This window comes from Silene latifolia, chromosome Y (assembly GCF_048544455.1).
Source record: "Silene latifolia isolate original U9 population chromosome Y, ASM4854445v1, whole genome shotgun sequence".
Lineage (NCBI taxonomy): Eukaryota > Viridiplantae > Streptophyta > Magnoliopsida > Caryophyllales > Caryophyllaceae > Silene > Silene latifolia.
Genome location: NC_133538.1, coordinates 248,577,720 through 248,596,933, shown reverse-complemented (window position 1 = coordinate 248,596,933; position 19,214 = coordinate 248,577,720). Strand labels below are relative to the sequence as shown.

The following is a 19,214-nucleotide window of genomic DNA, read 5'->3' as shown; positions in this document are numbered from 1 at the left end:
GGAATAGTGGATTGAAGTTTTCGAAAATAGAAATTTTCAAAAAGATCCATTCGTCGCTTTGTGGACGGCTTCCGAAGATAGAAATCTCCGCAAGTCGATCAGTTGAAAGGGTTGTCTTAAGTTTATTTGCAAAGGATGGTTCGAGTTTGAATCGGCTCGGAAAACAGTGTATTGTTTCCCAAGACGGTTTTGAAATTCAAAATTATGTGTTTTGAAAATCGAGTTTAAAATGTTTCAAGAGGTCTCGGGGACGGTGCATGGTCCTCGGGATCTCGAAAGTGTCTCGAGAAAAGGGTGTGTGCTTTTCTCGGGTTTTGAAAGAGCCATTGTCGGCACGAAAAAGGTTAAAGTCCGTGTCTAGACGCGGCGATTATAACGGCGTAAAAAGGTGATTTGAAATGGTTGTGAAAAACCGGGTTTGAAAATCGTCATTACAACGGCCTAGAAAGGCGTGTTGAAATGGTTATAAAAACCGGGTTTGAAAATCGTCATTACGATGGCCTAGAAAGGCGTGTTGAAATGGTTATGAAAAACCGGGTTTGAAAATCGTCATTACGACGGCCTAGAAAGGCGTGTTGAAATGGTTATAAAAACCGGGTTTGAAAATCGTCATTACGACGACCTATAAAGGCGTGTTGAAAAGGTTATATATACCGGGTTTGAAAATCGTCATTACGACGGCCTAGAAAGGCGTGTTGAAATGGTTATAAAAAATCGGGTTTGAAAATAGTCATTACGACGGCCTAGAAAGGGTTTGCAACGGTCGGCGAAAGACGGAGGTTTGAAATGGCCATTATAACGGCGCAAAAGGGTGTTTTTTGAAAATGACACGGAAGGACTTATGATCAAGTAGCACATAAGCACTCACAGTTCATTATATTATGCATTATGCTGACACGGGTTTTGACTTAGAAGGGTGGGTTACACACCAAGCGATCAAACTCCGATTTGCGAGAGGGTTACCAATCCAAACAAAATGTGTGTGGAGGGTGCCCTAGCCTCGTGCTCGAAAGTGATGAAAGCTCTTTGACGAAACAGAAATATGTAACGTCAATGGTATGCTTGACTCAATCGAGATTTGAAACGCGGGGATGAGAAAACTCACGCCGACGAGACGAGCCAACTGGTCGAAAAGGGTTAGGTTATGGGCCCGGACAAGGAACCCGACCGTGACCGTAATATCAATTAATGCATTCCAACCGGGACCTCGTTCGAGTCTCACCATCTAGGGATCACAAAGACGTAAGTGTCCTAGTTTTCCCCAGCGGAGTAGCCAATCTGTGAACATGGCCCACCTGCGAGCCCACTTCGATCCGTGGACACGCAACGGTCTTTTGAAAGCCACGCTTGGCGGCGTAAAAATGCTTTCGACCGGATCGTTTTAGATCGGTCGGTTTCGTTTCGGTAAGGGTCTCGAAACGATTAGAGATGTTTGGAGTTGCCACCAAGCATTTGTGGGATCCTTGGAACCCGTTCGAAATCCACTTTATACCTCGGTCAAATTGAAGCACAAAGCAGCGTTTGACATAGGTACTAAAGATAAGGAAATCGTCCCTCTTTAGCATCCTATCTCTAGAATGACTCTCGTATGCCCTAGATAAGGTCGTCCACTATCCAAAGTTTCTGAGTAAGAGGTGAAGGTACATATTGGGAAGCCCTTTTATCAGACACCCAATCCCGCCCGCGGTAGCGGCCTCTACTGATCGATCTTGGTTGGTTGAATGCAAAAGTTGATAAAATTGTTTAAATGCATGAATGCGCATCCAATAATTTAAACCTAACATGTGAGAGCTTTCTAAGTCGGTTGATTTAATCCAAGTATCAAGTATAAGATGTCGGGTTGGATTAATGATTGATTTGCATGCAAGACGGAAATTAAACATCCATTAACCGTATTAGGTTTAGGGTGCATAACGTGATCCGTTTATCTTAGTAAAGCATTTTGCAAATATGATTTTGAACGAACGAATAGTCGTCTGATCCGTCCTATATCCGGGCTAACTGGAGTCGGGATCGTCCTAGACTAATGTTGGAAAGGGAACAGGTCATGTACCAGATGGCTACATAAAGCGCGAGCCAGCCGACGGTGTAAAGGGGCCTCCCCTGGTTCTGAAAATGAGAAAGAAAAGGCCTGCTTCAGGCGCGGGTCAGCCTACGGTTATATGTCGTGTCCTGATCTTTTGAAAACGTTATAAAACGTGTTGAGAAATGGGTATTTGAACCCGATTTGGTTTGAAAGGGTTGTTTAGACCGCATTTGTTGATTTGAAGAACTAGACTCGAATAATCATAATTATTTTGATAATATTCGGTGTCGGGTTCGACTTGACAAGCTTGACATGAATAGTTTTGAAAGTGATTATAAACTAATTGTTTTAAGTTCATTTGACTATAACTAGTCGATACTCATCATCGTACCCGGGTTAAAATCCGGCATGGTATGTAGAATCAAGGATGACTTTGTGTTGGTGACTAATATATTTGTTTCGAAAATGTCAAGAAATGATGAAAGGCTTTAAAAGACCTTTTAAAATGTAAAGAAATTAAATAAAAGGTTTTAAATGCCTTTTAAATGTCATTACCAAATATTGTCACCGAAACACGGATTTAACCGTCATGGTATGAGGAACCAAGGGTGAAAAATGTTTTATGGTTAAAACAAATGAAATGAAATAAAAAGGGTTTGAAAATATTTGAAATGGTAAAACCGATTACAAATATGAAAACGAATTAAAGGGGAAAGAAGAGAACAAAAACGGTTGATCTCTGACCTGAACACCCCATTTAGGCGCGGGCAAGCCGGCGAACCAAGGGGCTTCTATCTCAGGCCAAAAATCAGTTTGGGCTCGTTTATCCCATGTTTCGGTTCATGTTATGCACGTTTTAACATGTTATAGTCATGAAACAAATGAAAACATGATAAAAAGAGGATTTTTACACCCTCATACTTACATGTTTGGTTATGGCGAGTGACCGACGTAAGTGTAACAACTCGTTTGGTCGGAAAAAACTCGGTTTAAAACCGTTTTGGTAAGTAAAAAGAGTGTTTTAAGATTAGTGACGGTGTAGTGGTCGAAGTGGTCGGTCAAGTGATTTAATGCACGATGACGGTACCAAACAATATGTAAGGCTTGTATTTACGATCGGTAGGTCGTAAATACGTGTTGGATTGTGACTTAAGAAGTCGAGTCGAGAATTTTAGGGAGAAAAGAGGGGGCGGACACTCGCGTAAGTCTCAAATGGGCGGCATTTGAGGGGTATTTATAGGGAAATGAGTGGTTGTGTGAGTTTTGAGCGACGTGGCCACCTAGGCTGCTCAAAGAGGCGCGAGCCACGTCGCGGGTCTTCGAGGTGAGTTGTCGCTTTCACACAAACGCAATCATGATTTGTTCTATCCTAGGTTTTGTAGTCATATGTTTGGTACTTGACCAAACATAAATCCGGGAAAACTTAAGGTAGAAGGTTTGAAATGTTTTGTTTTTGGTGGTTGACTCGGTTTGACTCATTGTTGGAGTAGGGATTTGACTTTTTGAGTCGGTTTTTGGTCCGGTGTCGGTTTTGACTCTAGTTAGTGTCATTGCGACCCCGTCGTCGTGCATTAAACACTCCAGGTATTTTTGAAATGTTTTATTTTCGAAATCGTTTTAAGTTTTCCGACGTAAAGTTGTACACAAACTGTCGATCAAACGCCGCGATCCCAAAATATGTTATAGTCCGATAATCATCGGGTGTTTGTTGGAGTCTCATCAGATACTGGTTATCTACATTATCACACATTATTTTAATATCCGTGCAACGCACGGGCAAGAAAATTAGTTACTATTACTTTTATGTAAGTAAATAAAGTCCAACTTATACCTCACACAACTTATTATACCCCGTCACTTTCAATCACCCATCTCACTCTAACTCCTTCTCACCCATACAGCATACTCTCGTCGGTGCCCATCAGAGCTCCAGCTAGACGCCATCACCTCATAAAAACCGATGGCGGAGATCTGGTCTAACACCATTTAAACTCTCTTTATCCCATCCACCACCGCCGTTTCAAAGCAGCAGTAGCCAAAAATGGGTACACTCTTATATTTCTGTCAATCCCTTTCTTTCTTCTTACTATCATCATTACATTTTAAGATGATTAATGGCGATTGAATCGATTAATTTTAATTTGAAATTGAAATTATACAAAGCCTTGGAAAAGAAGCATCAAATGGTGCGAGGATATACAGTTGACATTACTTCAATTAAGCATCTCAAGGGCGTAGAACATGTAAACAATGAATGAACTATACGTATATCTACACATTAGCAGTAGTGAGTAGAAATATCTCAATGGTGAAAGTCTAGAATCTGGTTGGTTATTTACCTGGTAAAACTTCTCAGTGAGATAAGCTCCAGGTTTAGTACTATACAAACAAGACAGATAAGTTGGGAAGTAAAAACACGGGGGTTGGCAACCCATGGGCAAATCCTGATGTGAATACGAATCACCTCGATGAAATAATTCTCGAAACAAGCGACCAAGGCAACCCGGCTCACCAAGCATGGATCGGTTCAAATCATAATCGGGAAAAATGCATGATCACCCGCCAATGGAGCCGTGTGGAGCAAGGTCCAACCTCGAAAATGGGCTAGTCCAAGGGCATTGAATAAAGCTCACCTAGTTTTTGTCATAGCCTAGTTTTCTACAAAGTCATAGCCTAGTTTTTGTCATAGCCTAGTTTTCTACAAAGTCTTGCCTAGTTTTTGTCTTAGTCTTACCTAGTTCTCCTACATAGCCTAGAACTCACCACAAGGCATTAAAGGCTAGCCTTGGTGCCCAAGGAATTTCGGCCTATATAAAGGCTTGTAGTCCTCATTTGTTGATCATCCAATTTTGAAGTAAAAACTTGAGAGTATTCTCTAAAACTTGTCTTGTCTTCTTGTGTTGTTACACGAGTGATTTGGCTTAAGAGGTCGAAACGCGATTTCGCACCTTGCTTGAACGAGGGACGTGATCCTAAGTTTAAGTCGGATTGTTTGACGAGTATCAAACAATTCACCCATTGGCGTAGCTATAGGTCTAGCTACGACAAATATCCCATTGTTTTCGAGGTCTTCATTGATCTGGAAACAAATATCCCCTTTATTTCAAAACACAAAAATAACCCTACAAAAATGTCTTCCGCTTCCGCCAAAATTCACATCAAAAGTGGTATCAGAGCTTCGGCTCTTGATTTCCATTAATCGAGACGATCCAGGGGTCTTGATTTCTTCACAAAAAAAAAAAAACGAAAAAAAAAAGGGGAACAAAAGATGGAACAATACAAAGATGAAATTTTGTTCATCTTGAGACGTTCACGAGAAATTGAGTGTCTAAGGATTGGAAGAGAAGATTTGGCACGTTGTACTATGTGTCATGGATTTGGACATTCATATATTTCTTGCCCTAATGAGGAGTACATATCCTTTGAACAATATCGATGCTTGAAACGATTACGAATTCAAGAAAAGCATGGAGAGACGCCACAGAACTGTCAGATTATAGAAATGCCTGAATTTGTTGAAACGAACGGTGGAGTAGACAGTCAGATAGGCGACTGTCGGTTTGTGGTGATGAACCAAAAGAAGAGGATGAGATTATCGAAATAGAACCCTTAAGTGATCAAATTAAAGATGTGATTGAAGATGACATATTTTCTTTTGAGGATGAATCTCATACAGAAGGTACTTCTTTATTTGATCCCAATCTACCAATTGTTTTTGATGAAGAATTTGAAGAAGTTTATGATGAAGCTCACGTGGAAGAAAGTGATCATACAAGTTATGACGATGCAAATCAAAATAAACTTCATCTTATGCCAATCTTGGATGAGGAGTTTCTGGGCGATCACATTAAATCAGATTCTCAAGCTAAAGAACCGTATCAATCACCAATTGATAAATACATTGATGAGAAGCTATATGGTGGGAACTCTAACTTCTTATTGAAGTCAATTTTTATGGAGGCTCATGATGATCTTGTTGTTTCGAGCAACGATTATTTGGATTTTGGTAGAATTGTGCACGGAGGATGGAGGGAAGGAAATCACAAGAAAGTAAGGCACAAGCAAAGATGTCACAAAATGGTTGTGATTGACAATACTCATTACAAATTCAAATCACCGGAGAGGGATAAACAAGAAGACTACATTGAAGATGATGAGCTGAAGAAGAGATCAACGGGATGCGTAAACTGCTTCGTGTTCTTAATCAAGTTTGAATCTAACTTCCAGATTTGTTTTGATCCCGGTGGCATCAAAGATGATTCGACTACGTGTTCGGGCTTGTTCGGGTTTATAATATTCATCTTTGATCCCTAAGATATCGAGGCAAGAATTGAGGACAATTCTTTTCAAAGGGGGAGGAATTGATGTGAATACGAATCACCTCGATGAAATAATTCTCGAAACAAGCGACCAAGGCAACCCGGCTCACCAAGCATGGATCGGTTCAAATCATAATTGGGAAAAATGCATGATCACCCGCCAATGGAGCCGTGTGGAGCAAGGTCCAACCTCGAAAATGGGCTAGTCCAAGGGCATTGAATAAAGCTCACCTAGTTTTTGTCATAGCCTAGTTTTCTACAAAGTCATAGCCTAGTTTTTGTCATAGCCTAGTTTTCTACAAAGTCTTGCCTAGTTTTTGTCTTAGTCTTACCTAGTTCTCCTACATAGCCTAGAACTCACCACAAGGCATTAAAGGCTAGCCTTGGTGCCCAAGGAATTTCGGCCTATATAAAGGCTTGTAGTCCTCATTTGTTGATCATCCAATTTTGAAGTAAAAACTTGAGAGTATTCTCTAAAACTTGTCTTGTCTTCTTGTGTTGTTACACGAGTGATTTGGCTTAAGAGGTCGAAACGCGATTTCGCACCTTGCTTGAACGAGGGACGTGATCCTAAGTTTAAGTCGGATTGTTTGACGAGTATCAAACAATTCACCCATTGGCGTAGCTATAGGTCTAGCTACGACAAATATCCCATTGTTTTCGAGGTCTTCATTGATCTGGAAACAAATATCCCCTTTATTTCAAAACACAAAAATAACCCTACAAAAATGTCTTCCGCTTCCGCCAAAATTCACATCAAATCCCCACAGGCTTCCGGGTGAACAAACCTGTGGGCCCTGGAAAAGCAAAAGGCAAGGGGCAAGATGCTGAAAATATACATCAATTGGTTGCGTTTGATTTAGACAGATTGATTTTATTTTTTGTCCGATATCGACTCACTTCATGTTAATTTTCAGTGGTTCTTACGCCTGAGTCGAGAGAGGTCTGTTAAGCTGCTGGGTGCCCTATTAAGCTGCTGGTTGTCCATAGTAGTGAGCTGCTTGGTGAGAGACAAGTAGCGCCCCCAATCACCCTCAAAGCCAGAGCTTTCGTTACTTTGATTTTATTTGTTATTTGGTACTGTCCTTTCATTTCCTTAATTTCAATTTTGTTTGACATCTTTCTTTAGTTTTTTGCTTTGTTTCGTTAGTAGGAGAGAAATCCTGTTTTTCTTTGGGAAGGAATCCTTCTTTTTTGTTGGGAGGGAATCCTTTTTTGTAGGGAATGAATCGTTCATAATATCCGTATGTTTGCGAGAATCCTTGTAGTTAGAAAAAGGAAGTCTGTCTGCGGTTAGACGCATTCTTTTTTAGTAGGGCAAAAATCGTTCATAAGTATAGGCAGTTAGCGAACGAAGTTAACCTATTAGGTAGCAGGGGGTTTGGGTATGTTTTGGGGCTAATAAAGGAAATTATGTTTTGCTTATCGTGACATTATTTGTGTCTATGTCGACTTACTTGGTTTATTTTCCAACTTGGCTATATGTTGACTCGTTTATCCATCTTTGTGAATTCTAGATACATAAGCTTTCGGATTTTGATCAATCCGTACAAAGGTTAACTATTAATTTTGCAATTAGTATTCTAGATACTAAGTATATTAATATTATTAAGTTTACTCCCTCCGTCCTATTCTAGATACTACATAACTATATTACACAATACATAACCAAGACATGTAATTAAAACTCGTATTCCGACAAGTTACTTGTATAGTCTTAGATACTAGATCATTAAAATTGAGAGTAGATACACAAATTCATGGTAGCTGATACACAACTTCTTCACTTTAGGAGGTACTAGAGTGTGTCTAGCTTGTTAGAGATGCGTATCTGGCAAGGTAAAGGAGTGTATCTAGCTGACCAGAGAGGTGTATTTAGCAAGGTATAAGAATGTATTTAGCTTGACATAGATGTGTATCTAGCAAGGTCAGAGATGTATATCAAGGGAGGCCACATTCTTCATTCTTCAATCCTTGTTCCTTATCATGGATAGTACTTTTTATGTTTAAGCCTTGAGCAAACTAACTCTTTATAATAATAATCTTGGTAAACAAGATGACCTGAAAGTTTGATTATCTGACTATAATAGGAGGATTAGGCACAGAACTCACCATCAAAACCATGGACATGTTGAGAATGATGAATCATGGCAGTCTGTATGTTTCTTTCTTACTTATTTTGTCTTTATTCTATTACTCGTCTCACTCTTCTGTCTCAATCAATAAAGCAAACGTAAACTATTGACCGGGACCGAAAGGAATATAATAATGGTACTTACTGTCTTTTTGTTTTTTATTTATGCATAGTTGTCTGACGTAGTAATCAATAGTTTGGATACCATTACGAAGAAGTTAAGGTTCACCTTACCGTTTCCCATGCTTGCATACCCTATTTATCCGGTGAGTACCCATTATTTCAGCTTTGGTTCATTCTATCAGTTCCATGTCTTTGTTGGTATATGTAGACCAGATAAAAGTGGTCTGATTAATAAACTTGAGAATGACCCAAAATCCGAATATATACATAGTCTCGTAACTAGCCTGAATTCTAGTACAATTAATAGAAATGACTCTGAGTAGATCAAATTTTGGAAAGGTCGCCAATTACAATGTCTGCTAGGGTGGTTATTAACTTTTTTTAATGTTGGAGACCAAATTTATTTATGAACAATCCTTCATCTACGACTCCCTCTTGTTCGATCACTGAAATTGCAACATTGATTGAATATATTTATATATGCGAGAAGTAGTATTTTTAATGAAATATTGCAATTTTTGAGAACCGGAGTAAATTATTAAAAAAAATTGGGATGGTGGAATAATGTTATTTTTATGCTCGTTTACTTAAAATTAGAATGATGGAATAATGTTACTTAGCTTTATGCTAGTGTATTTTGAATTTTGCCTTTTTGATGCTTTAAACTCTGGTGGTGATGGATGATCTTTTATGGTACTGATGAGACTCTTAATTGCGCACATTTAGTCTGTTAATTGAACCTATTTTGCATACTATTATAACATTTCATAGCCATTATATGCGTCAAATCCTTCTACTTTGCTTTCCTAGTGCATTTTGTATGACTTGTAGGAAAGAGGACAATGAGGCGGAATTCCCGTCTCCCGTGCACATTTGGAAGGTTGATAACGACCGTAGATGGACTAGTATGAAGAGGAGGCAATAACGATGACCGACAAAGCGAGAATAAGGAGTATGCAAAGATTAAAAAGGACGTAAAGCAAAAGGATCACACTTTGCAACAATTCGAGCGGATTGTCCACAAGACGATCGGACTGGCATAGCTTGATCCGATTGTCCCGTGCCAGAGACGAGCGGATTGTTAGACATTAAAAAAGAGAAGCACTCTGCCCAGTGATCCAAGCGTCTTGCTCCTAAGACGGGCGTCTCAGAACCCCATGATCCTAGCGTCTTGCTCCCAAGGCGGGCGTCTATCCGAGTGGATTCCTTGGCAGAACCAACCGTGCTTCAAACTGATCCGAGCGGATCGTGGTAGGACTAGCTACGTGATATGCGCATGTCCTTCTGTACTTGCATTTCCCTACTCAACACTTTGCAATGCTATTTACTAATCTACCCTTTCTTAACCTAATGATATACTACTATATATACTCCATTTGTAATAATCAAGATTATGAAGTTCCCTTAGAAAAGACCAAGTTTTTAGATTAGATTAGGAGTAGATTAGAATAGATTATGCTTTAATCTTTCCACAAAATTACACATTAATCTTTCCTTAATTATTGTTCAAGTTTGTTATTGAGTAATTCAAGTTTATTATTTGGTAATTGAAGATTATTGGGTTATTATTGGAGAATTGACAACTCTTCATCAATCAATCAAGTTTTCTTTTATTATTCTTTACTTTATTATTTGGAATCATCTTCATAGGTATAATTCTCTTTATCCTTGTTTAATTCTTGTTAATCACTTTCATTTATTTATCATGTTTTGCTTTGTTAATATGATTGACAATATTATTAGCATGTTAAACTCGATAATGAGTGAGTAGTCTTCTAGCTAAGATTAATGAGGAATTAGGGGAAACAAACATGGAGAATGATTCGTACTTAATTTAATATGTTTTCATAATTTATTTGCTTGCTTATTATGATTTTAACTTATGCACATGTTATGTTTGATGAAATGCGAGCCTATGAATCCTTGCATTTTTTGATCCATCACCTATCTATTCAATAAGGCTTGTAAGCTTATAAACCAACTCAAACCTCATTATACCATGCATAATGTTGAATAGGAAGGATTAAGTCGACTTGTAGGTGTTGTACAATCTAATCGATTAGGCTCCGGGACCCAAACCTTCTTAGGGATTGTAAGCTTATACACCAACTCGATCCCACCACAACAATAAGTGCTTGCATATAATTGAGAACATTTTTGTATGATCAACTCCCATGAATTCCCTAAGAACCCATGATATCCTAGCACTTTTAGTCATTTGTTTACATCATTCCTTTTGTTGCTTGTTTACTTTCCATTGCTTTTATAGATTAGAATCATCAGCTCATTACAATTGTGACAACCCTAAGCACAACTACAATTAGATTGAACAATTTAAGTATCCCCGTCCTATGGATCGACCCCGACTTGCTTACTATGCTAGTAGTAAGGTATAAATGTGTTTGATGGCGGACAATGACCCGCTCCATCAAAATGGCGGCGTTGCCGGGGACGGTGTTATGTGATTAAGTTCTTACTTGTTTGTCTATTTCAATTTTTCTTTAACCTTGAGGAACTTGTTCCTCAAGGATTGTTCTTACCATTTTTGTGTAATTTCCATGCTTGTAGTTGTTTTCTTGTCTTAGCTATGATGGCTCAAGACTTGACATATGGAGTATATGTTGAATCTTTTGAGTATGACTACGGGTATGGGGAGTTTGAGAAGCAAGTCAACACAAACCTACCTTACTACTCATACAATGAAAATCCTAACTACTACCCCAAATTTCCCCACCAAAATCACCATATCCAATATCCACAACAACCACCCGTCCAAGACCCACCTTACAATGAATTCCAAATACCACAATACAACCACTTTCACACCCACCCACAACAAAAAGATGAGCCTAACTTTGACATTCAAAGTATGATCCTCCAATTAATGGGAGATCAACAAAACTTTTTCAAACAAGTGCTAGAGGAGAGTCAAAATTGTAATACCCGCCCTTTTAGAGACCAGTTGACCAGCGTTAACCGACCTTGGGAGCAGTAATAGTCCTTAGAAGTGCGTACCAAAGTTATCATGTGTTTTGAGTTATGGGTGGTACTCGATAGAGTAGAGGCTACTCGATCGAGTAGCTTGGATACTCGATCGAGTAGGGGACACTCGATCGAGTAAGTGGGTCACTCGATCGAGTAGCGTCCTTTCAGCGAGAGTTTATAATCGTGTTTTTTTAAAACCGCACATCATTTCCACCTCATTTCTTCAGATCTTTAGGTCGCCTCCTTCCCTTCCCTTCACCATATACCCTCCATGGGAGCCTTTGTAGGTCCTTGTGCCTTAGGAGTGCATAGCTTGAGTCGGGTAGCGGTCATTTGCCAGGTTTCCTCATGTAGGTATGTCGTCATCATCACCCGTATCTTTGTCGTTGCAGCTAGGGTTAGCTTGGTAGTGATAGATGTTTGTATTGTGTATATAGGTATTGCTTGTTTGTTGGGTTTTGGGTGTATGGGCATGGAATCGTTGCAGTCCCTTAAAGGTAGGTTCGCCTACTTAGTTTCTGTGGATGGTCTAGTGTGTCGGTTGTTGTGTTGTTGTGTTTGTGTGGCAGAGTATATGCGGTAATCGGTTGGTGTATACAGTTTGTTGGTTGTTGCTGTATTGCAGCTGTCTGTGATTGATTGTCTCTGGTTCTAGAGGTGCGTCCTCGGCTGAGTGGAGTCACTTGCGGGAGTGGCTTCACGCCCTAATTTCGCCCTCCGTTGAACCCGCCACGGGAGGGGATGTGCACATTAATGGGATAGGGTTATCGCTCGGTATGATGAGCGGGGCTTAGGTGGGAACGGCTGCGGTCCCCCACTAGCAGGGCTGGTCCAGTGGCCCGTCGGTGACGGATATTTGTTGGTGTGGGTATGATTGTGTGTGGCTGGTTGTGTTTGTTTTGTGTTAACGGTTGTTGTCTATTAATGTTGTGTCTTGTCTTAGTTACTGACCTTGTGTGGTTGTCTTGTTTGTTTATGTGTCTGCCGTGATCCCTTATGGTGAGAAGTCAGTCTTAGCAGGTGTTGATGTGGTTGATAGCTGGAGTCCTGACAGGGATGAGTCGTCACGAGTTCTGATAGAGATAGTGTGTAGCTGACGAGTTGTATTATTATTTTGTTAGTTGGTTGTAACACTTGTAAATTTAACTATAGCTGTTCTTTTATCGACTTTTGATGATTACTTACCTCGGGCAACCGAGATGGTAATGCCTCTATATGCCAAGGAAGGTCTCGTAAGGCTCCTCAGTATATGGGGGTGTTACAAAGTGGTATCAGAGCGACAATTTTGGAACCTGTAACAAATGAACCTAATGAACGTAGTGAGTCTAATAAAATGAACCTGGTGTATGTGTAATGGGAGCCCCAGCTGATGCTAGATTTTAGGTGAGTAGGTGCCCTCATTTCAAAATCTTTGCCCCATTGTGCTAAAACCAGTCACTAGGTATGGGAATATGGAGTCAATAAGTATGTACTTAACGTGTATGTTGATTATGTTAGGACTGTCTGTGGTTGAGTCTTTGTTGAAGTTAATGTAGGCACAGTAGTTGCGTCAGAGTCATGAATGGTGAAGTTTCGGTAGTGTCAGTGTGTGTAGGTGATGATAATGAGGAACGTGGAAGGTTTTATGTGATAGAAGTTCGTGAAAAGTGTAGAAGTGTATGCTGTAGTATGATATGTGGTAATATTAGTGTTTGTTTCAGGTTGTTAGTGATGGTGATCCTATACGAGTTTATAAGTCCTACAATAACCAAATAATGATAGCTAAAGAAGTGTTGAGTTATAGTATGAAAAATATCAAAATAGTAGTGGGTATATGCAATGTTTAATGGTTGAAAGTTTCCGCTGTGTGGTGATTAATTTGTGTAGAATAATTTGTTTATGTTGAAGCTTGAACATGATAGTAATGCACTTGGATAATGTATGGAAAATTTATCGTTAATTATGTGATTTGATTAACGTAAGTATAAGTTTGATAGCAATGTGGTAAGACGAGTTTAGACATGATACAATGACATAATTGCGTATACGTATGACTCGGTAGCAGGTAAACCATGTTGTGTGAAGTTTATTGTAACCTAATGTGATATGAATCTTATCTGATGAGACGGTATGATATATTTGAGTAGTAATGGTGATATATGAGAGAGTACGGTAACCAGTGACGATCTCCGAACTTGGTTTGGAATCGACACGTGATATTGTTTTGCAGGAATCTTCAGTTAGTTTTGTAATTCTGACCGAGTACTCAACCTTACTTGACCGAGTACGAGCGCTTACTAGACCGAGTAGACCTCACTCGATCTAGTTAGGAAGCTATGACGTCGAGATGTAGGAATTTTCTACGGATACTCGACGAAATAGCACCTACTCGATCGAGTAGGCTACAGTACAGTGGCTTTCACGGGTTTCATAAAACCCTTGTTTTTCCTCATTCTTCTTATTCTTTTCTCTTCTTTCGAAACCCTAACATGCTAAACCTCTCAAAAATCCTTATAACTTGTGTTTGTGGTGATTAATTTGGGTAGTTTTCTTTGTTTGACTTCGTTCTTTCACTTTCTATTTGATAAAGGTATGAATTTCCTTCCCAATTTCATGTTTTCATCACTTATAATCTATTGGAATGATAGAATAATATGAAATTTCGATATATATGGATGAAAAGTTGCTTGTAATTGTTGTGATATGATCCACATGCTTCCCTTCCATGATTGTTGATGTTTATTGTGCTAAAAATAGAGTAGAAATTACAAATTTGGAGACGAATTTTTCTAGGGTTTGTGAAATCAAATTGATTTTTGGGTGTGCTCTACATGTTGGATGATAAAATTGAGTAGTATATGTTGCATATATCACGTTGGAAGTTGGATTTTTTTATTTTCACCTTAAAATTTGGCTTAAAACTCCGTCTTAAAAGTGCCCCAAATTGAAATTCGTTTTCTATAATTGAGATTTTGTGTAATATGAATTTATGTGTAAGAGTTAAACCTTTGATATAGTAGTGGTGATGTTAATTCTTGCTAAACATGTCAAAATTGTTATAGCTGTAGAGACCGTCTGACTATTTGAATTGAGCAGTTTACTCATAATGTTGAATGTCTTGGATGGTGTGTAATTAGTTACCCTTTTTATGAGCATATATGAATGATACACATGTTTTCGAGTATATATGGAGTAGTATGTCAGCCATGCCTTGACAGTTAGAGTAGTCGAGAAAATCATGATTATCCATGCTAAAATTCTCATAGCTATAGAGATCGTCTGAGAAACAAATTGAAATTCTATATCAAATTTGGGAATTGGTTGGTGACAGTGTGTACATAGACTATTATTCAATGTTCAATTTGTGTCAATTACATGTTTTAAGTGCCTATGCAAGTATGTTTAAACTGTATGCTGAAACAAATGCCGAGACTAAACTTGGGAACCCGTCAGAGTAAGAGGGGAAGGGCTTCACAGCCCGAAATGGGGAGGGTAGTGGACCTGTAGTACCAGCTGTACCAGAATACCCTTCAGTAGTTTTTGTAGACTTCAGACAGAGGGAGAGGTTTGTACAGTTACAGAACCGCAAGATGAGACCCACCCGTTGTATGGACACCACACTTCTTGATGACCTGGGGATTGAGATGGATGTTCGTCATATCTTTGAGACCTTGGGGTTCACGGGGCTGTATCGTTTAAGGAAGCATTCCTATCCTTTTCTGACTTTGGAATTCATGAGCTCGTTTAAATACGAGCCAGCTGAACAGTCTGTTGAGTTTCGTCTTATGAACACGAGTTTTGTGTTGACCATGGGCCTCTTTGCTTCTCACCTTGGTTTGGCTAAGCCTCCCAAGGATTCCATCAGCGAGATTCTAGCTGAGTGAGGGGTTTGCCGCCTTATGCCTTGTCTTTCTGGGAAGTCAGCCCCCACCGCCAGCAACATGTTGATTAACTGTAACACCTCCATACTTCAAGTGCCTTACCAGGACCACTCAGGTATGAAGACATTGCCATCTCGGTTACCCGAGGCAATGATAATCAAATAAACAATGAAGAAACAACGTTTAAATATAAATACTTAGCGAAGAGTTACAATTCTCAAAACCAAACCAAAAGTGTAATACATGTTCTCAAACCGACGTTCTAACCGAAATGTAAATAGACTAATAAGCTACAAATGAAGACTCCTATCATCATGTCGTGGCAATCCCGGCTATCCCAAGCACTCATCTCATACCTGCTCAATATCCGCTCACCATCCCCGAATGGATCACCGCAGGTTACAAAACAACACCGGGGTCGACTAATCACACAACTCAATATATATTAACAATAAGATAAATGACATGACTTAACTTTCACACACACACAATCCGCCAATTCCAATCATCTCAATCACCGATCGTCCACTGGACCAGCCCCACCCCGATGGGGGACCGCAGCCGTACCCACCAAATCCCCGCTCCACATAGTGAGCGATAACCCTGTCCATTAATGTGCACATCCCTTCTGTGGCGGGTTCCACAGAAGGCGAAACTAGGGCGTAAAGCCACTCGCGCAAGTGACCCCACTCAGCCGAGGACACGCCTCGAGAACCATAGACAACGATCACAATCACAATCACAATACAATTACTATATCAAACAATCAATCTCAACACATCCACAATCATCCCATTATGGGACTAATACCGAGTAGGAAATCCTACCCGAAAGCACACTATCGACGATCTCTCTCGCCGTATCAAAAAGCTTCCTCTATGAAACCTCCTCCTATCATACAACATACAAACGCGACCAAATCACATACTACACATAAACCCCCAAATCCCTAAATTAGGGTTTAACCAAAACAAAGGAAAGACAATAAAAAGGGTACATAGATCTTACCCTCGACGCAAGGAACTCAACGGTATAATCAACGATGAGAACTGACCTTCCAAACTCCGGGAATTGCTAACAATGCGATTAAGATGGTGAAGTTGCTTGATTTCTCTCTTAAACAGTAAATTAGGTTTTGCAAAAGTGATTTAGAAACAATGAGGGAAGGTTATATATCTTAATCGCATAATTAACAAAACCCGAGAAAACTCCCCGTAAAACCGGCTACTCGATCGAGTACCCAAGGTACTCGATCGAGTACCCCCTTACTCGATCGAGTATCCTAGGTACTCGATTGAGTACCCAACAGGTCAGAAACTTATCTAAAACGCAACTTACCCTTACTCGACAGAGTAAGGCCTACTCGATAGAGTACCCGAAGACTCATAAATACGGAGTATTACAGTCTTCCCTCCTTAAAAAGAACTTCGTCCCCGAAGTTCAAACCACTACTAAACAGAGGTACTCCCCCAACGCTTCTGACTCACTAACAAAACAAAACCCAACATAAAACATGGTACCAACCCAACTCATCCCGACAAACATACCGACACAACATACAAAAAGGGTATAAAAACGGTTTGAAACTCTTTGCGATCATCTCCTACCCCCTAAAAGAAACAAGGTTACGTCCCCGTAACCATACATTCCTGATCAAACAGAAACGGGTATCGCTCTTTCATAGCTTCCTCTGGTTCCTGATACGTGCCTAATGTATAGTCTTTTTGGCCTATTTCAGCACGTACTTCCATGCATTTATGTACTGTTTTTATAGTATTTTGCCCCGAATTGGCTACTTTGGTGTATTTTGTCCTTTTTGTAGGGATAATCGCGAAAGAAGCGAAACCATGCTCCATTTCGTCCTTTTTGCATGCATTTAGAGGAGACGGGATTGTCCCAGAGTGAGATGCTGCACTAGAAGTGTCGTTGCAGGCATTACGAAGCATTTGGGTGAAGACGTGAGCTGAATTGAAGACCCAAGTGGTCTATCGAGTTAACAGGTGGTCTATCGAGCAGTTATAGGACGATCGAGTGGTCCCTAAGCTGCCCAAGTCCTCGATCGAGTTACTCCTTACTCGATCGAGTAAGTCGCTTGATCAAGTCCTCGATCGAGAACCCTGTTGGTCGATCGAGGGACTTCTGCTGAAGAACGTGGTCGATCGAGTGGGTTTGCCTACTCGATCGAGAAGATTTCGTCTGTGGGCTTTAATTAGTCCGTGTTTTAGTATTTTCCGCATAAACACTTAGGCTTTTCGGCTATATAACCTATGTTTAACTAGGTTATTAGTCATCCTTTTACTATCTTTTACACTCTTATCATCGGTTTTACTCTCTTTTTCCTTCACGTTAGCCTACTCATTACTTTTCAACGTTGGATTGCCTTTTCGGATTTCGTTCTTTACGCCGGAATTTCTCGGATTGTAATTCTCTTTCCCTTTTTAATAATAATTAACCTTCTTTTGTTGTTTTAATTCCTGTTTTATGTTATTGTTTTCATTCCTTCTTGCCCTAATCATTATCATTGCTTTTTATTATTATTTCGCTATGTTTTCTGCTGGAAATTTACATGCTGTTAGATTAGTTATGAATATGAGTAGCTAATTCCCCTTCATGTTGGGACTAGGGGATCTGCGGTAGAATAATGACGACGTAGTAAATGAATTAGACGAACCGATTTAAGAGACTCATCACTATAGCAATATAACTGTAATCACCGACCTAGTTGAGTGCACGCTTCTATGTCACCTATTAAATCGGCTACAATTAACCCTGGATCGAAAGATTGGACTAAATAGGCCTGCTATAAACAAGAGACTACCCTAATGAGGACGAAAGTTAAGTTAGTGGTATTTTAGGGTGGGAAGTGGACCGAAAGGACCTTCTAATATCCGTCTCACGTTAGTTTGTCTGAGTCATTTACTGCTAAGTTGTTGTACTACCGTAGTGAACCGAATTCCCGACATGTCCCTCTCTATTTGATAGTTTAAAAATCATTTTCTTGCCTTACTGCTCTTCCTTTATTTCTCTTCCTTCAACTCCGTAGTTAGAACCCAAAAATTAATCAAACCCAATTGTTACCATAGGATTAGAAATAGATAGCTGTAGTTACATTCCTCCCTGTGGATTCGATACTCGACGCCTCGCTACATAATTAGTTGAGACCGTTAGGTTTTTTTTTTGACAGTACGCGACGCACGTGTCAAATTTGGCGCCGTTGTTCGGGAGGGAATTGTTCCAATTACTAGCTGTTTTATTTTTAATTCTCCTTTTTAGTTTAAGGAACATCGTTCCTTAAACTATTCTCATATCTTGTCTTTAGTTTCGTCTTATGCGCAGGTCGCAGGGTGGTCCACTACTACCTTTTGATCCCGAGATTGAGAGATCTCTACGCGTAAAAAGGAGACTATTATTCGAGCAACAGGCTGAGGAAGAGTCTAGTTCTCGCAGTAGCTTTTACGAGAACGAGCTTTTCGTGGCCAATCCACCATCTTCTCCAGCTTTCCAATTCATCACCGAATCTACCACTTTCCTGCATTTCCCGAAATGGCCGAGGAAGCTACCATTGCTAGTCACTCCGAGCCCACCGCCGACAATCTTTATAAAGGGTTCGAATCGCCTGGGATGCTAGGAAGTTCGAGCCTAAGCCTTCTTACATTAGCATGGTCGAGAAAATCAGTTCGGGAGCTCGCGAAGGAAGACGCGGCTCAAAGATATGGAGACCTTCATAGATTACCGCTGCTCCATACCTCCTCCCCACCGGCGTGACA

The 19,214-nt window shown here is 39.9% G+C and overlaps 1 long non-coding RNA gene across 2 annotated transcripts; it reads left to right on the top strand.

The window, feature by feature from the left end:
- Window positions 1-3,847: 3,847 nt before the first annotated feature.
- LOC141626366 (uncharacterized) lies at window positions 3,848-10,168 on the top strand. Of its 2 annotated transcripts, none has more exons than XR_012535955.1 (4): window positions 3,848-4,071; window positions 7,263-7,422; window positions 8,436-8,745; window positions 9,434-10,168. It is a non-coding gene; the product is annotated as an uncharacterized LOC141626366 (long non-coding RNA). The 2 variants fall into 2 exon arrangements; XR_012535954.1 differs by having other exon boundaries at window positions 8,436-8,502; window positions 8,653-10,166.
- Window positions 10,169-19,214: the final 9,046 nt, after the last annotated feature.